This window comes from Lactuca virosa, chromosome 8 (assembly GCF_052849685.1).
Source record: "Lactuca virosa cultivar CGN04683 chromosome 8, Lactuca_virosa_CGN04683_v6, whole genome shotgun sequence".
Taxonomy (NCBI): Eukaryota; Viridiplantae; Streptophyta; class Magnoliopsida; order Asterales; family Asteraceae; genus Lactuca; species Lactuca virosa.
In genome coordinates this window covers 49,310,131-49,327,389 of record NC_136433.1, presented here as the reverse complement: position 1 = coordinate 49,327,389, position 17,259 = coordinate 49,310,131, and the positions used below count along the sequence as shown (strand labels likewise).

The window sequence follows — 17,259 nt, the reverse complement described above, 5'->3', positions numbered from 1 at the left end:
GAATTTGTTGATCCTTTGGTTGAAGACCAATATGTAAGTTATTATTACTTAAAAATGAAGTAGATTGTTTTTGTTGTGTTAGTTTAACATATATTGACAATCTTTGTGAAATACAGAATGCCTTAGTTGCTGAGGTTGTTCTACAGACTCATCACATAGCCGACTCCGGTGGTGATCCAGACACCATTGATTGGATCGCAATATTTGAGAAGGTGTTGGGTACTCGTAGGGGGGGTGTGAGAGGCATTGGGCCTAAACCTTCTTCAGCAGCGGGTACAAGTGCTTCATCCCAACGACAATCACAGTCACAAGCACTGCAACCAACACAGGTACTTGTTAAATTTCTTAAAGAATTTGATAGCTTTGCTATATTGTTAAGAACTTGATGTATTTATAATAATTTTTTGTAGTTTGGTAGTTTGTTAAATTGTTAAAGACTTAATTGATTTGGTGGTTTAATAGTTTTTTAAATTGTTACCGACTTAATTCATTTGATGGTTTGATGGTTTGATAGTTTGTTAAATTGTTAATGGCTTAATGTGCTTGTTACTTAATTGTAGGATGTTGATGTGAATATTTTTCTTCAAAACCCGGCGTTTGTGACGACCATTGGAGACATTATTCGTTCGTTTAAAACCAAGTCAATAACGAGGAAAACAACGATGAAGAAGATGCAGACACATAGTATTTCTTGTTTTATGTTATGGATGATGTTATTTTGGATTTATTAGATAGTTTATGGATTATATATTAGATGTTTATTTGGGATTTATTAGATATTTTATTTAATGTGGTATATTTGATGTTTTATGTAAAGTGGTATCTATTTTTATTTGTCGCTGCATTTTATAATATATACAAACTATTATCATATATAAATTATTTAAAAAAAATCATTAGCAGTGACACCTTTAGGGACGACATTGACAAATTGCGACGACAACTGATTCTGGGAAGAGTAGCCGGAAAAACTCCGACCGGTGGTCGGAAAGGTAATAGAGACGATTTCAATAGCGACGACAGTGGCCATTTAGCGACGACGAGCATTATAGATGACTCTATTTGCGACGACAAATGAGTATTAGTTACGAGGTAATAGCGCCGACATGTCGTCGCTAAAGGTAATAGACGACACGTGGCACCAATTGCGACGATTTTTATCGTCGCTAAAGGGTACGTTTTTTGTTGTGAAATCTTTGTAGCTGAATGTCAACAAAGACGGGTGATGGTGGTCAGAGAAGACAAGGTGAGGGGGTATAAAGGAAGAGATAGAGAGAAAGAAGAGGGAGGGGTCGGTAATAGAAAAGAGGATGATGCATGGGCTGGGATTGAGTTACTTTAGATGTGTATTAATTTAAAATTATTAAAATTCAAAACCAAAATTAATATATATTTAAAGTGTAAATAGTCATTTTAAGTTTAATCATGCGATATCAGGTGTTGTCTTATTTGTTCGAGGTCGAGGGTTCAACACCACTCGTGAATATAAGTGGATTTAGGTGATAGGTTAGAAGTAGATTATATTTGTGGTTCAAAAACATCCAAAAAAATTTAAAAATTAACCTCTTAAAGGTACTAATGTTTGAACTAAATTCAAACAAAATAATAGACACAATGACCATTTTTGCAATTTTACCAAAATAAAGTGCAAAAATAATGTTAAAATTAAATGAATAACAAGAAAATTAATAAATATAAATCGAATGGGAGTCACAATATAGTCTTATCACTTTTGGGCATAGTTTTCCACATTTTCAAATTGTTTATCAACATTACATAAACAAATCTCTTTAACGAAAAATAATAATAATAATAATAATAATAATAATAATAAATTGTTAGCAATACCCATATCTGACACATGCGCGAAGATGAGTAGATGACCACGCCAATATATTAGATCAAAATTTTATTGGAAGTCAAGACAAAACTGCACAGACAAAGTTCAGGAAATGAGCAAGAAGGTAGGATTTCTTAGGCGGCTATAGCTAACAACTGCGCGCCACACTCTTTTCTTACCAATTTCCTTTATTGCGGACTATATTGTTGACCAAAATAATTGGTTAATGTTTGAACAAACCATTGGGGATGATCGTGTATAAATAGATCCTTCATAAATGGTTACTCACACATTCATATTCATTCAATCATTGAAAAAAAAATGGCCTCAATCTTAAAAGGAGGAAGACTTACCCTGGCTCTTATCATCCTCATCGTCATTAGTTCATCATCTCACATCATTACAACCACCGCCACTGCTCGGACTCCATACAACCATGTCCGCCAACTAGGTTCGGTTTTCTCTAAACATCTCACAGTTAATAATAAAAAAAACGCTAATAGAAGCTGCTCCAGTATTTCTTATAAATTAACTAAGTTTGCATTGTAAATACGTGTAGTTAAACAATTTTTTTTTTTTTTTAGGAAAACAGTTTCATTTTACCGTACTTATGGAGTTGTAGGGTTATAGTCTTCTGATTTTGTTTACTATAATTATTTCATTCGTGTATTTACTATCAATAGTCTATCGCTAATTTGTAATCCATTCATCAACGATTTCCAGATTTTCTGATCAAACTACATTAATTATAATACATAGAGTGCATACAACCTTTCCTTCCCTAACGATTAAAAATATTTGAAACTGATGTATGCAGCTACAAATTGCGATTATGACCCTATACAACAAGCAGATGGACCCGGTGGGTGTGGTAGTGGAAGTGGAAGTGGTGGATCACCAAAACAAAAACGACAACCATGCGGTTCAACACCAGGTGGGAGCCTTTGTAGGAAGGGTTGCTGTGGAAAGACTAAAATGGGAAGGGCCGAATGTTGCAAGTAGAACTGGAGGTGTTGTACTACATCAAATAATGTATCTGAATCCCTTGTTTAGATCAGAAAATAATATTTCAAATCATTTCCACCCTTTTTGACTGCTTTTACCTAAAGTTGTATATGTATGAGTATGTCCACAATAATTTTATATACAGATGCTGTTCGAAATGCTGTTCGAATCTCGAGGAAGAGATCCAATCATTATATTTGTCAAGATGGTTCACAAGTTTAGTAGAAGAAAAAAAAAAATCAAACATGGCTGGCTATCTTCAACTTGCACAAGCGGCATATGAGCTTCATCCAGATAACTTTGTACCACATGGAGTGTGTACCATATCGATGGTCACTTCTTTGTGTTGTGTTTTAGATCCCATAATGTTGGTTAATTTTAATGTTGATTCAAAATGGAAATATAAGATGTGTGTAAAGTAAGGCCAATATTCTAAGACTCTCTCTCTCTCATTCTCTCTCTCTCCCCTTATAGTATTTAATGTGGTAGTGGTTTTGGTTGAGGTGGAAGAAACCGTCAGCCCTTTTGGCGTGGGAAGTATCCAAAGTGCTACGTCAACATGTCATGCAACTAGCAACCAAGGTTGACCGGTTAGATGGTCAGAATTACAACAAATTAGTAAAATAAGTGTCCAATTTGAAAAAAAAAAGTCATTGTGAAAATCGGATTTTTATGAAAACTTAATTATGCTAATTTGCAATATTTAAAATTTTTTGAACCTAAACATAAATATCAAGGGTTGCGTAGAAACCATATTTATGATGTAAACCAAAAATTTGACTTAGGTGGTGTTTGTTTTTTGCCTGCAGATCTTCTTAGCCTCTTCTGTTTGCGCGGTGCAGACCACGCGCAGACATTAGTCTTCGCAGACTGTTTGTTTTTTTGAAGACTGCAGACCTAAAAATGTATGCGCGCCCTCTTCTTGGCGCAGATGTGGACCAGAGTCTTCTAACATCTTCAGACATCTTCTAGCTTAAAAAAACACATATATCTTGGTTTTTTTTAGTTTTTTTGAAATTTATATTTATTCCAACTTTATTAATGATAAACAAATTGAAAAAAAAAATTACAATACTTAAAAAAAAAGTTCGACGACACAAATATGATATTTTTCACAAATTTATAAATAATTTTTTTTTTACAATAATGGTCATTGAAGTTGTTTATATAAATATGAAAAAAAAAATCATAATATATTCTTATATTTTTTGTGCCAAATTTTATAAAACATTATTTAATACAGTATCGTCAATTTCTTAGAAAAATATTTATGGTACGATTTTAATTGATTTAATTGAAAAAATCAAAGTTTATTTCCATCCATTTATGTATCAAATTCTTTGATTCATATTATAATGTTTAGGTATAACTTTTCGACCAAAATTGTTGGTTTTTATCAAATATATACGTTAATTTGTATCATTTTTATTTTCACTTTTTATACAATAATACATAAAAGTTGATCTAGATTTGTTAATTATTTATAATAAAGTCATAAAAATATTAATAAATCACTTTGTAGTTAGAACAATAAGTTTATTTAGATTTTAGCTTATTTTAGTAGCTCGCAGATGTTAAAAAAACAAACAGTCTTCTTTTTTCAGACTGCAGACGTTTGGTCCACCTCTTCTGCTGCAGAGGTCTATAAATGTGGTCCGCAGACTGCAGACATTTTGCCTCAGAAAAAACAAACAGCACCTTAATGTCGATTTTACTTGACTTAATGTCTATTTGACCGAGTAATTAGAGTTGCAGTGCAACATAAACCAAGCACACTAATAGAAACATGTGCTCAAATACACATCATTTAAAGTTTACGCAAAATCAAATGAGCCCCAAAATGAGGTTGAAGAGTGACAATGGTATGTGGAGCATGCGAATAGGATGGAGAGAGATCAAAGCAAAAGTGTTGCAGAATCATGACAAGTGCCATTTTGGCTTCTAACAAGGCAAAATTCAGTCCAACACATATACGTGGACCACCACCAAAAGGGAGATATGATGTTTGTCCGTTGGTCACCTTCGAGACACCTTCAGAAAATCTTTCAGGCTTGAACTCGCTCACATCATCACCCCATATATCACGATCATGGTGCATAAGCATAATCTGCAACTGGAGGAAAGTTCGAGTTGGTAATGTCATGTCCCCTAATTTAGTTTCCTCATGTGTCATTCGTCCTAGTCCTACTGCTGGTGGGTATAGTCTAAGAACCTCATGCAGAATCATGTTAACCTGAAAAACATAATTGGAGAGAAACGAATATATGGCTTCATAGGAGGATGTATGGTTTTATAAAGGTATTGAAAGGCTCACAATTTTTAAACGATTCAACCCATTCATTTCTGGTTTTTCATGCCCAAATACTTGTGAAACTTCTTATCTGGCACGCTCTTGCCAATTTGTGTGCTGAGCCAACAAAATCATAGTCCAAACAAGTAAGATACCGGTGGTCTCTTGTCCAGCAAAATAGAAAAGCTTACACTCATCGATCACTTCATCAATAGTTAATCCAGAATTCATATTCCCATGTTTAATTTCTTTGTAATTTGATTCCAAGAGTATGCCCAACAAGTCATCTTTACTCCTTTCTCCAGCTTTCATTACGATTATTCGCTTGTCAATGATACTCCTTATCGTAGCCTTCACTTCTTGGTCAATTTTCTTTATCCTATTATTGTTTTTTGTTGGTAAAAACCTAATATTTGTGTTTGAATTATATTAGATCGTCTCTTGATCAAGAGAAAAACGATGTAATAAAATATTTTTCGGAAAGATAAGCACCTCGATCCAGGAATGTAGAGTGATTGTATAGCGTCTATGACTAACACTGCTAGTTCACGTTATAGTTCAAATATTCTCTTCCCTTCTTCAATGTTACTACCAAATGTTGTACGTGAAATAACATCACTGGATAACGTTTGAAGATAAGGCCACACATCCACTTCACAGCATGACCTTTCCTTTTTTAACATTTCTTCCCATTTGTTAATCATCTCAGCACAACTGACATAGATTGCAGGCACCATATGCTATAAAAAATTATGTTAATCATGGTGCAATGGGAAAGATATAAGAAAAGGAAAACAAACCTTGAGCTTCCACTACTAGAAAATTTGGTTTTAGCTACAAAATATTTCCGAAAAATTTATTTTGTTGGTAATTTCCATTCAATTTCCGACAAACTTTCAACAAAAGTGGAATCAAACAAAATTCCTATAAAATACCGACAAAAGTAGATACCTCAAAGATTCCGTAGTAAAAGCATTGGTATTTTCCAACAAAAATCCGACGAAATATTAAATAATATTTAAAATTAGACACCCCAAAGATTTTGTAGGATAATGGTCGGAATTTTCCAACAAAAAACCAACGGAATGTTAATTAATATTTAAAATTACTATTGTGTAGGAATTTTGTAGGAAACATAACGAACGGGAATCATAAACTAAAAATCTTTTTCCTTTTCTTTTTGTTTCCCACTCTTTTATTTTTGTCTTTCCCCATTTCCTTTAAATATTATTATTATTACTACTATTTTATATTAATTGTTATATTATTATAAATTTAAATATAATCATATATTATTAATATTATAAATATAATAATTATTATTCCAATTATTTGATTGTTATTTTCTTATTATATTTATTATAATTAGATTTTTTAGTATTAGGCTTACTATAACTATATTATTATTATTATTATTATTATTATTATTATTATTATTATTATTAAACAAAACCTCATAAATGGTCCCCGTGGTTTCTAGAAATCTAGGATATAGTTTCTAATTTCAAAAAACCTCATAGATGGTCCATATGGTTTCAAAACTTTTAACAAATAGTCGTTTTTGCATACTCTGTTGGGTTTTAGTAGTTCAGTTTGATTAAAAATAAAAATAGGAGGGCATTGTTGGGTGACAACAAAACAAGTAAAGCACTTCAGACAAATACCAAACAAGCTTCGGTGAAACTTGCAGAGAGAGACACACATAGAGAGAGAGAGAGAGGAGTTTTTTTAAACTTTGTAGAACTATTACAAGCACTCAAAATTGTATCTTACTTTGAGCTTGTAACACATGGTCCTTGCAGGTTAATCCCTTTTTTTAACTATCAAGTCTAAGTGTGGAGTTTTGATCTACACAAGGCGTAGATAGCCTTCTACGCGCTGCGTAGATGAAAAACCTGGAGACGGGGTTTAACGACTTACACATGGCGTAAGTCTGGGTATGCAAGGCGTGCTTAAGGGTACGCATCCCGTAACCTGATTGAACCTTGTATTCAGGGATGAAACTCTATGCCATGCGTAGAGATGGAGTACGCAGGGCGTACTCAGTCTAATGTGGACCTTGACTTTTGACCATTAACCGTTGACTTTAACCATGTTTGACTTTGACTATGTTTGACTTTAGTCCATTTGGGGTAATTTGAATTGTAGATTGAGACTAGATCCTTTTTTATTGCATAGGTGATCTGTAGAACTCTGCAATTAAGCATGCTCGGGCGGGAGTAGTACCGGGATGAGTGACCCCTGGGAAGTCCTTGTGCCGAGTGGTCCAAGGCGGACAATATTGTGATACGTGCTAGAGGGGGATGTTACAAATGGTATCAGAACTGGGACACGGATCGATGTGTTAGACGGGGACGCCGAACCCTATAATGGGTGGTGAAGGTGGGTTGCACCTGATCCCACATAGGCTTGGAAAGAGAACGAAACATTTCCTTTTAAAAGGGTGTGGATACCTTCCTTTTCACAACGTGTTTTAAAGTTGTGAGGGCCGCAGATCCCATAAGAACTCTGCAGTTAAGCGTGCCCGTGCGAGAACAATTCAGGGATGGGTGACCCATGTGATGTTTTCGTGTCGGGAGCCCAAAGCGGACAATATTGTGATACGTGTCAGAGGGGATGTTACAATCCAATGACGTAGAAAACCCCCACGTTGTTTTCCCTCCCAGGTATCGCCGCCAATGAGTACGTGTCGCCGCTAAAGGCCGTCGACAATAAAATCCTCTTCGTTCTCACTTTCTTTCCCGATCTTCTGTGTTTTCCCTTCTTCTCTCTGCTCACCATCGTCGACCTTATCGGAATTTCCCAAAAAACTTTGCAACTTCACCCCTCTCTGCTCCATTTTTCTCCTTTTCTTTTATGTTTGTAGATATGGATGTGTATTTGTATTTTGAATGTATTTGTATGTGTATTTTCTGTTTGTATATATGGATGTGTATCTGTATGTGCATTTGTATGTATATGTGTATTTTGAATGTATTTTATGTATGTATAGGTTATAACGAGAACAAAAAAAGGTTGAGAACGCGAGAACAAGTGTAGACCAATCATTATATAATGAAATAATATGAATTTTACCATTTAATTAAATATGAGTTTTCTTAAAATTAAATGATTCCTATAACTTCTAACCACTTGTTCCTTAATTTTAGCCATTATGATAAAAAAAATTTGGATAATCATAGAATAAGGCAAAAAAAATGTTGATGTAAGTATGAATGATGCAATAACGTGAACATAATCACATGTATTCTTTTTGTTAATTATTTTTTTTATGATTAAACAATATGTATGTAAATATATTACTGATAATACATGACTAATATATTTACAATTATAGTTGAATAAAAGTAAAGTATTAATTATAAATGAATAATTATACTACAAATGAATCCTTACATTTATATTGATACATCAATATTCATACATGATTAAATCATTTCTAAATCGACACTTTGTGTTTATACATGACTATAGTTTTAATACATTTTCAATCATAAACGAAAAAAAATACAAATTCCCACAAACGTTCGATCAAAATATTCTCAAATGATTCTTTTTCATTGCGCTGATGTGTGTGCATGTATCTCACCATTCACCTGAACACATATAGATAACACGTCATTAATAATACAATATAAAATTAAAAATAGCAAATAAGTAATAGTTAGTAACTAAGTAATATGGATTAATCATTGGTGAATAACTATTAAAAAGAAATAAAAAAAACTCATATGGATTATTTATTAATAAATACCAAGTAAAATACAAATAAAAATGATAATTTATTTGAATATAAAATAAAATTATCCTTTAATCATAATAGAATACAAATTACAGTTCCATTCTTACTATTGAAGCTTAGTTAGTATTCCTAAATCATAAATGAATAAACCAAAAACACATTTAAATTATAATTAATATTCATTAATAGTTTTAACAGTGTTTTCGCTTTATTTGATGATTAATGATTGTGGTAACCAAAATAATAAACTTAATGAAGAAATAAGAAAAAAATAGCAAAAATTAGATGATTGTATTCGAACTTGGTAATAGAAAATATGAAAACTACTTTATGTATGAAATAACATTTGAATTATGCATACATATTTGACATGAACGACATTTAAATATAACCACTTAAAACAAGAGTTATTCAACCGACACTTCATGAAATAATCAAAATAGGTAAATCACATATCCCCTAATCTAATAAATAAATACATTTATGCCAAGTGACAATTGCTGATCACCCTCCCATCGAATTTTCCCGCTCTAAACATCAATGTGAATTTCCAGCCTTGCCCTTGGAATCGAGGATATAATCTGTTCCTTCCTTTTAGCAGATTGAAATAAGGTAATTCCATAATCTACTGTCCTGATTTTGTGGAGAAATTTGATTTCTTCTTTTGATTAATTTCAGTTTGATATGAAAGACGCATGAAATCAGCAATCAATAATAATTTATCAAATCAACAAAAAAATCAGGAACTCCAATTTTGATTCGATTTTGTAGACTGTCTTCTTGACTTCATATATTTTAGGTGTTTTAAACCATCTTGGAATGAAGAGCAGATAGAGAGAGCGATTAAAGTCTCTACGTGGGTATCTATTGTAAAACAAAGGGGGAGATAGGTATCGAGCAGTAGCAGGAGATCGGTAGGGGTGGGGAAAAGAATTGCCTCAACATAGTCAGGTCAGCTAATTGCTTTTCAAATATTAATATGTATGTGTTTGATTTAGGAATTATATGCGAAAACATCATGCAAATTTTCTTTAGTTAGTTGTGTGATCAGACTGTGGAGATCGTATTTTTTTGTTTGAAACCCCCTTTTGTAATTACGTACGACTTCGATTGTGACTGCTTCTATTCTGAAACCCTTGTCATTTCGTTGATGAGATGTTTTGAAGTTGCAATTATAATCAAAGAGTTGTTTACATATTATCAATTGTTCAAGATTTCATGGGATGAATTGCAATATTGTTCCAATAATCAAAACAGGTTTAAGGTTTTCAATTTGGATAGTTTGTTTCCCATGGTTGTGTCTTTGAATTAGGGCTTTACATCACACCTTCTTAAACCATACATCTGATTTTCTTCCTCTTTAATCAATTCTTTCATCCTCGCTCAGTAAACATGCCTTGGGCATCTTTATCTTAAAAAAAAAATTAAAAAAAATTAGGGCTTTAAAAGAATAAGCACAACAACAAGATACGGTGAAGGAGACGTTGAGCCCTAACATATGTTTTCTTTGATTCTCAGGTTCAAGCTTTTGATTTTTGATTTCCCATCTACAAATTTGGATTTTTTATGGTAAGATGCTTTATTGTCGTCTTTTGACAATCAATAATTTTTTTTAGAGAAGTGCAAGAATCGGTAGGGTATATGAGAAGATGTTGAAAGTAGATATTTTTGTTAGCAGACAAGAGACAAAGATTAGGAAAATAGACAGTGTTTAAATGTTCCTATCTGCATTCTTCTCATGAATGATATTCCTCTGTTTTTTACTTTTCATTTGAGTATTATATACATTTGTTTTTACTTCTGTTGACAATTTAGTAAATGGATTTTTACTTTTTTTTCGTCGGATTTGAGGTGGGTTTTTGATGCTATTCACCTTTTTTATGGGTTTTTGATTATTTTGTAGAACTAAAACAATTGGATTATGACTCTTAAGATGAGTTCCAACTGTTTTATGAACTGTTTGAATGATAGTTCTTTTTATCAGTGGGTTATAAACATCAGACTATAAGTTGGGGAGCAATTAGGGAATTTGAGGGAAAAAAGGTTTGATGAATTTTTGTTCTTTTATATTTTATGTTTTGTTAATCAACTTAAGTGTTCCTTCTTTATCATTACCTATTTTCGCCTTACATTTTCTTTTATTAAGATAAGCTTATAAAATTTTGGTTTAAAGCTGAAAGTAAATCTCTTTTTGCAGATAATCTATATGATGGATCTTTATTAAAGGTATGCATCTTTGTTATATTTTGTTTGTGTGGCTATTAGGTTTGAATGATTTTTTATGAATTAATGTTTTTGTAGGGTGAAAACCGATTTAGTAGCTTGGGTACAATGTTTATAGCTTGCATAGTTGCACTTTTACACCCCTATACAGGTTACATCAATTTATTTAATCTTGAAACTTACATGGCATGTAACACTTGGTGTATTTAAAAATGAGAAAAATACGTATCATAGGGTGTTGGTGTAGACTCTATATTTTGATGGGCAGATCAGGTGTCAAAAAGTTTTGGGTCAAGAAGGTGGTAGCATATTCTCTCTATTGTTAGTTCATTTATTATTTCTATTAATAAGTCATGTGTATGTTTATGTAGTTCTTTTACCTAGATGCTTTTAATACATATGCCAAATGACATGGATTTGTATCAGATGGTCAAGTGGTTACCAAGGGTAAAGTTGGAAAGTTACCAATTAAAGCAAAAATGGAAAAGTTCATATGATTGTTTGTCAATCAAAAAGTGGTCTTGTTTTAAGAAATAATAAAATTACAAATAATCAGATTTACTATGAAATCTTGGTGATGAGATAATAAACAATTTTGTTTTTTAATTTCCTTTTTAATATTTACAGGTGATGTTGCTTCTTACTTGCTATTAGACTAGAGGTTTCGTAACTTAGAAAATTATCTTGGAGCCAAGTTTCAAGAACCTTGATACTGGTAACAATAGATGTGTGAATTCAAATAAGGCTTTTGTTTCAGTTTTAGCACAATGTCCATCTACTACGTACAAGTTTTCTCTTAAGTGAAGCTGACAATCAACGAGGCTAGCTCATCAGTTCAGTCATTTGTTATTAGACAGTAAGGCTGACTCATTGACTCGGTTGATTGTTATTAGTCATTCAACTGTTTTTATTCATTCCCTATGTCTATTATTAGTAATCTGAATTCTTCTCATTCACTCCCTCTTATGTGTCCAACATGTTATAGGTAATATGAACCGACTGTATATTTGTTGAAAATCATTAGTTTAATAAAAAAAATTATAACTCAATGAATTTATTATATATTTGTTGAAAATCAGTTCTCTTTATAATAGTAGAAACGGTAGTTGTTACTGTTTTTTGAAAAAAAAAAATCAATTTCACAAGATAGCCTTAAAGTAGCAATGTGTTTTAAACTACATTGCTATATATGACAAGAATGGCTCATGTTATTATTTTTATTTGATAAAATAAATTTCATTAATTTATCTTCATGATTGATTGTCTATGATTTTTTTTTTCAGTTATTACAATTTGATATTTCATTTTACAAAATAATCATTTACCATTAAATTAGACATTATGAACATTAGCCGTATCTTCAAAACCTTTTGCATAATTAATTCAAATAAACATTTATAAAGTTACAAATAAAATATCTAAGTTTCTAAAACAACTGTTTATAAATCTATTATTAATTATTATTACACCTATTAACAATTAAATAAACATTTATTATGTCTATTATGATCTCACCCGTGGTTTCCACTGGTATTAACCTAGTATAATGATATACAAAGAAAAGTGTATTCCTTACTCCATATTTCATTATAGGGTGATTGGCAATTGAAAAACATAAACCCAATCCAATTTTACGAAGGGTTACATCCAATCATCCAAGATTAAAGTCATTCCAGTTTTAACGTCTAAATTACGAGACCACCAGGAAGTAATATAAAAAATAATATAGGAAAGATTAACATCTTAAAGTACATAAATAAAGAGTAATACCAAGAAAAGGGTTTGTATACAACATATTGAAACATGTTTTCATGATGGTTGACTGTTGTCGCTGCAAGAAGCATCTTGTCGTCGTGTTTCAACACCAATAGTTGAGGATGATGGTAATGACAATTGCAGATTACGGGAAAAGAGAGGAAGAGGAAAGAGATGCTAAAGGTGCAGGAGCCTGTGATGATGATGTTGTCGAGATGGTGGTTGTCTGTGGTGGTGCACAGGAGAAAGAGAGAAGAGAGAAAGAGAGAAAGGGAATACCCGTGATGTGTAGATCGATGGGGCGCGACTGAGAAGGGGTATTAGGTGTGTGACAAAGGTAAAGAAAGCCATATAGCACGGTGGTGGTTGTCCGGATGAGGTGGCCATAGATGATGGTGGTGACGAACATTTTGGCAGAAGACGATCGTTGTTGTAGTTAGGAGTTAGGGTTCCTTCTTCCTTTTATTCTAAACTAGGCGAATCCCCGCGCGTTGCGCGAGAATAGAATTATATAGTTAAAATAATAACTTTTACCAAATTATTATTTAATATTTCTACTTTGAAACAAAATGTTAGTAGTAATGCAAACATATAGTTAACATATTAGTTTTATTAAACATTATCGTTAAATTTTAAGTCATTGTGATATATACAATTATTTGATAATTTTATAAACCATTTAAAATTGTGTAAATTATATATCAAATGAATGATAATATAACGGGTAACAAAACGTTTGAACAAAAATATGAACTGCAACTTTTAGTAACATAAAAATAGAAAAACATCTATTATAACATCTGTATTAAAAAATATATATATACAACGAATAGTAAAAAATATGAAAAATAAACACTATAACTTTTAATAACATAAAACTACTAAAACATCTATTATAACATTTATATTAACTCTTCATATTTAAATCACAAATCTCTTCAAATACATTAATGTTTTTAATGAGCAAAACTTTACAACCTTATAAAAGAAAGTAAAATAAAAAATTATTAGTGATTACTAATTAATAATCATAAGTTAAAAACTTTTGAGTTGTAACTAATAAATATACATAAATTAGAAAACTCTTGAGTTGTAGTGTGAGTTTCAAATGAATGCGGTACTCGGAAATGTATATTTAATATTATTATTATTATTATTATATTCGTCTAAATAATAGGTTTTGATGCATCATTTTAATCCCTTCAATTATTAAACATAAAGCTATTTAATTATAAATTCATAACATACATAGGTGCATATATATGTTAAACAAATCACATATAATATATATATTTTCGTAAATGTCATATGTAATTCTTGTCGTAGTAATATGGATAAATTACTTTTATATGAAGAACATATCATGATAACTCTATCATAATTACATATCAAATGTTCAAAATTATGTTATCTTTTAAATATGTTGTGTAGGATAACCCAACAAAAAAAATAATAGAAAATAAACATAATCAAAATAGAAAAAGTACAATCAAATAAATAAGAGCATTGGGTGGTTGAATATATAAATAAGATGTTACATAAACATACATTTAAATCAAAAGAAAAAACTAACATTCGTTAACTTTGCTCAAACAAAAAAACTTATATCCATTTTATGAATCTTTTTTCTTCATTTAACACCATTTAACCATAGAAACTTGATGACAATTCTTCATTAATCTGCAATCAAAATATTTTTCTTGAAAAAGAAGAATCAGAAATATATTCCAAGCAAAACATTGATGTTTGGAGAGTCACATTCAAGATTGAGTAATACACACAAAGCACATATAAAGATTAAATGAGAAACTGAATATAAAGAAAGAATAGAAAAACTTCATTTGTTTTGGTTGAAAGAAAAAATCATATTACAATTACCATCGATGCGACATAACCCATTTCTTTAAATCATCATATTTGGATCGTGAATGCTTCAACTATATCAAAACTTTTGAATCACAATATCTTCAAATCCTTCTTACATATAAGATTTTATATAACACAAAAGACACAAAAGATTGACCTTTTTATAGTAAACTTTTCACTAAATGTTAATTAAACATAATATAAGTTATAAAACTTTTGAGTGTTAAATCATAACTAAGAAAACTTTTGAGTTGTATTAGTTAAAAAAGGGGGTTTCAAATGAATGTGGTTTGAGAAAGTTAAAAAATGGGGTTTCAAATGCATGAGATTCAAGAAAAAATGCTAGCTTTATAAGTATGTATGACATATAGATAGGAAGAGATAGAAGGCTAACATTTAGGAATCAAAAATTTTTGTTAGTAACGTATGTAAAAAATTTACATTTTAAACGCATTTTTTATCAATTGACATAAGTGGACCTATTTTCCTAGCCATTGATTATAATATTTAGATGGATGTGATATGTTTTCGTGTTCTCAACCTTTTACGCGTTCTCAAAATAACTTACCTCTGTTTTTGTATGTGCACTTCTATTTATATATGTATTTTTATGTATATGTATGTGTATTATGTATGTGTATGTATTTTCGTATGTATATGTGCATTTTGTATGTGTACTATGTATGTATATGTGTATTTGTATGAATAGAAATACATATAAATAGCGGCGACGCCTTTTGTGGTGACGGAGAGCATTAGCGGCGACGCATCTTTAGCGGTGACGGAAAGCAATAGCGACGACCATTAGAGCATAAGCGACAAAGCAAAAGCGGCAACCCTTTAACGGCGACATGTTGCCGCTAATACCTTTAGCGACGACATGTTGGACTTTTAGCGGCGACGCCCATCGCCACTAAAGATCAAAATTCTTGTAGTCAGCAGGGAAACAAAAAGACGGGAACAATACCAAAAAAGGGACTACATACGTCAAATTAAAAGAAAATTTGTACCAAAAGTATCACCAGCCAAACATAATTGTTCATAAGACATTCCACATTTATAATATATATATATATATATATATATATATATATATATATATATATATATATATATATATATATACTTGATTACAATGGAGGAAGGCGGATGGTGTCGCACCCCCAAACCAGAACGGCGGAAACGTTCGGGGGCGGAGGACTTTAGGTAAGTATCACAACACATGCAATATAGTAATCAAAGTACAAACAACCATTGCATTAATAAGTATAAGTTTTACATAAGTGTTCAAACATTACATATTCAAACACTAAAGTAGGTACAGTAGAAGACAAGAGTCGCGGTACGGTACTAGGTAGTCTTCTCGAAAGCTTCGGGAGTGTACCTGTCTACTGGATTCCTGAGAATACAAGTTATTTGGAAAGAGTGGATCAGCATTTAAGCTGGTGAGTTCATAAGTATTTTAGTTCTGTTAAGTATACCCTAAGTTCTTTGAATAAGTTCACTGGTTTCTCCAGGAAATCCTATATTTCCTGAGGTGATTAACTGATAACCTCAATAGTTTCCCTCTGTAATTACTTAGTTTATACTGATTATATATAACACCATATCGAATGGACAGTCAATTGGGTGTATCTGCCCTAAGCCCACAACCAAACAAGGAACAGGAAGTAAGGCGGAAGTCACACACTTCACTGTCAATCGAACATTACTTATGTATAACTATGATGTAATAACTAAGGAATTATAGAATTAACCACTAAAGATCTTTTATGTTATACTAGTTTACCGAGATTGAGTGACTAAGTTCCATGGGATAAGTGGTTTAATTCCATAAACCGTTCTCTTTGTATTACTGTTTTATATTTGTATTCCTTTATGAAAACTTGAAACTGAGAGTGTGCCTGGCTCCACCAGGTGTTAATGAAAACTGTATTAAACCATTGTATTTTGTATTCTATAAACTGGTACTTTGAAGGTGTACTTTCGTTTATTTGTTTATACACTAACGTATTATTAATATCTTTTTAATGAGTAGTTATTATAACCATACTATGACGGATGGCCTGAAACAAACGCTTTGTGGGCGTTTAAACTGGTGATAACAATTGTCACTCATCGGCGTGTATGCCGGACTGTAGCTAGCAGCCTGAGTGTGGGGTTGTCAATCCCGATATAGATCTACACACACTTGTTTTGATCCCCGGCTGGAGATTCTGGTTATAATGTCAGGACTTTCCTATGTTGTCTAAAATGAATTAAACAACCTGAATATAGAGCCTCATAAAAAGCATATTAAACGTTACATGTATATTAGTATTGAAATCCCAATCATTCTGAAATAATGATTGACAGTTTATTCTTAGTTTTCCAAACATGTATTTGATAAGTGTAAACTCTTGATTTGTTTTGAATCAAAACACTGGTTTCTTGTAAAACAATATATTCTAGTATACTTGAATTATGAATTATTACCTCGCGTTTGCTAACTCGGGTACTCTGTATAGTATTTTTGCTAATGCAAACCCGGCAAAATGT

At 31.7% G+C, this 17,259-nt stretch overlaps 2 long non-coding RNA genes and 1 pseudogene across 5 annotated transcripts; 2 read left to right on the top strand and 1 right to left on the bottom strand.

The window, feature by feature from the left end:
* Positions 1 to 2,131: 2,131 nt before the first annotated feature.
* LOC145129037 (uncharacterized) lies at positions 2,132 to 2,917 on the top strand. The gene is made up of 2 exons (XR_013717254.1): positions 2,132 to 2,291; positions 2,658 to 2,917. It is a non-coding gene; the product is annotated as an uncharacterized LOC145129037 (long non-coding RNA).
* A 1,735-nt stretch (positions 2,918 to 4,652) lies between these two features.
* On the bottom strand, positions 4,653 to 5,872 carry LOC145133845 (cytochrome P450 CYP72A219-like; annotated as a pseudogene). The gene is made up of 3 exons (XR_013718784.1): positions 5,628 to 5,872; positions 5,160 to 5,541; positions 4,653 to 5,078 (listed from the first exon to the last, which is right to left on the bottom strand). The product of XR_013718784.1 is annotated as a cytochrome P450 CYP72A219-like (transcript).
* Positions 5,873 to 9,362: 3,490 nt separating this feature from the next.
* Positions 9,363 to 12,096, top strand: LOC145133616 (uncharacterized). 3 transcript variants are annotated; one of them, XR_013718645.1, is made up of 6 exons: positions 9,363 to 9,489; positions 9,677 to 9,828; positions 10,396 to 10,920; positions 11,075 to 11,103; positions 11,179 to 11,251; positions 11,728 to 12,096. It is a non-coding gene; the product is annotated as an uncharacterized LOC145133616 (long non-coding RNA). The 3 variants fall into 3 exon arrangements; XR_013718644.1 differs by having other exon boundaries at positions 10,396 to 10,446; positions 11,179 to 12,096; XR_013718643.1 differs by having other exon boundaries at positions 11,179 to 12,096.
* Positions 12,097 to 17,259: the final 5,163 nt, after the last annotated feature.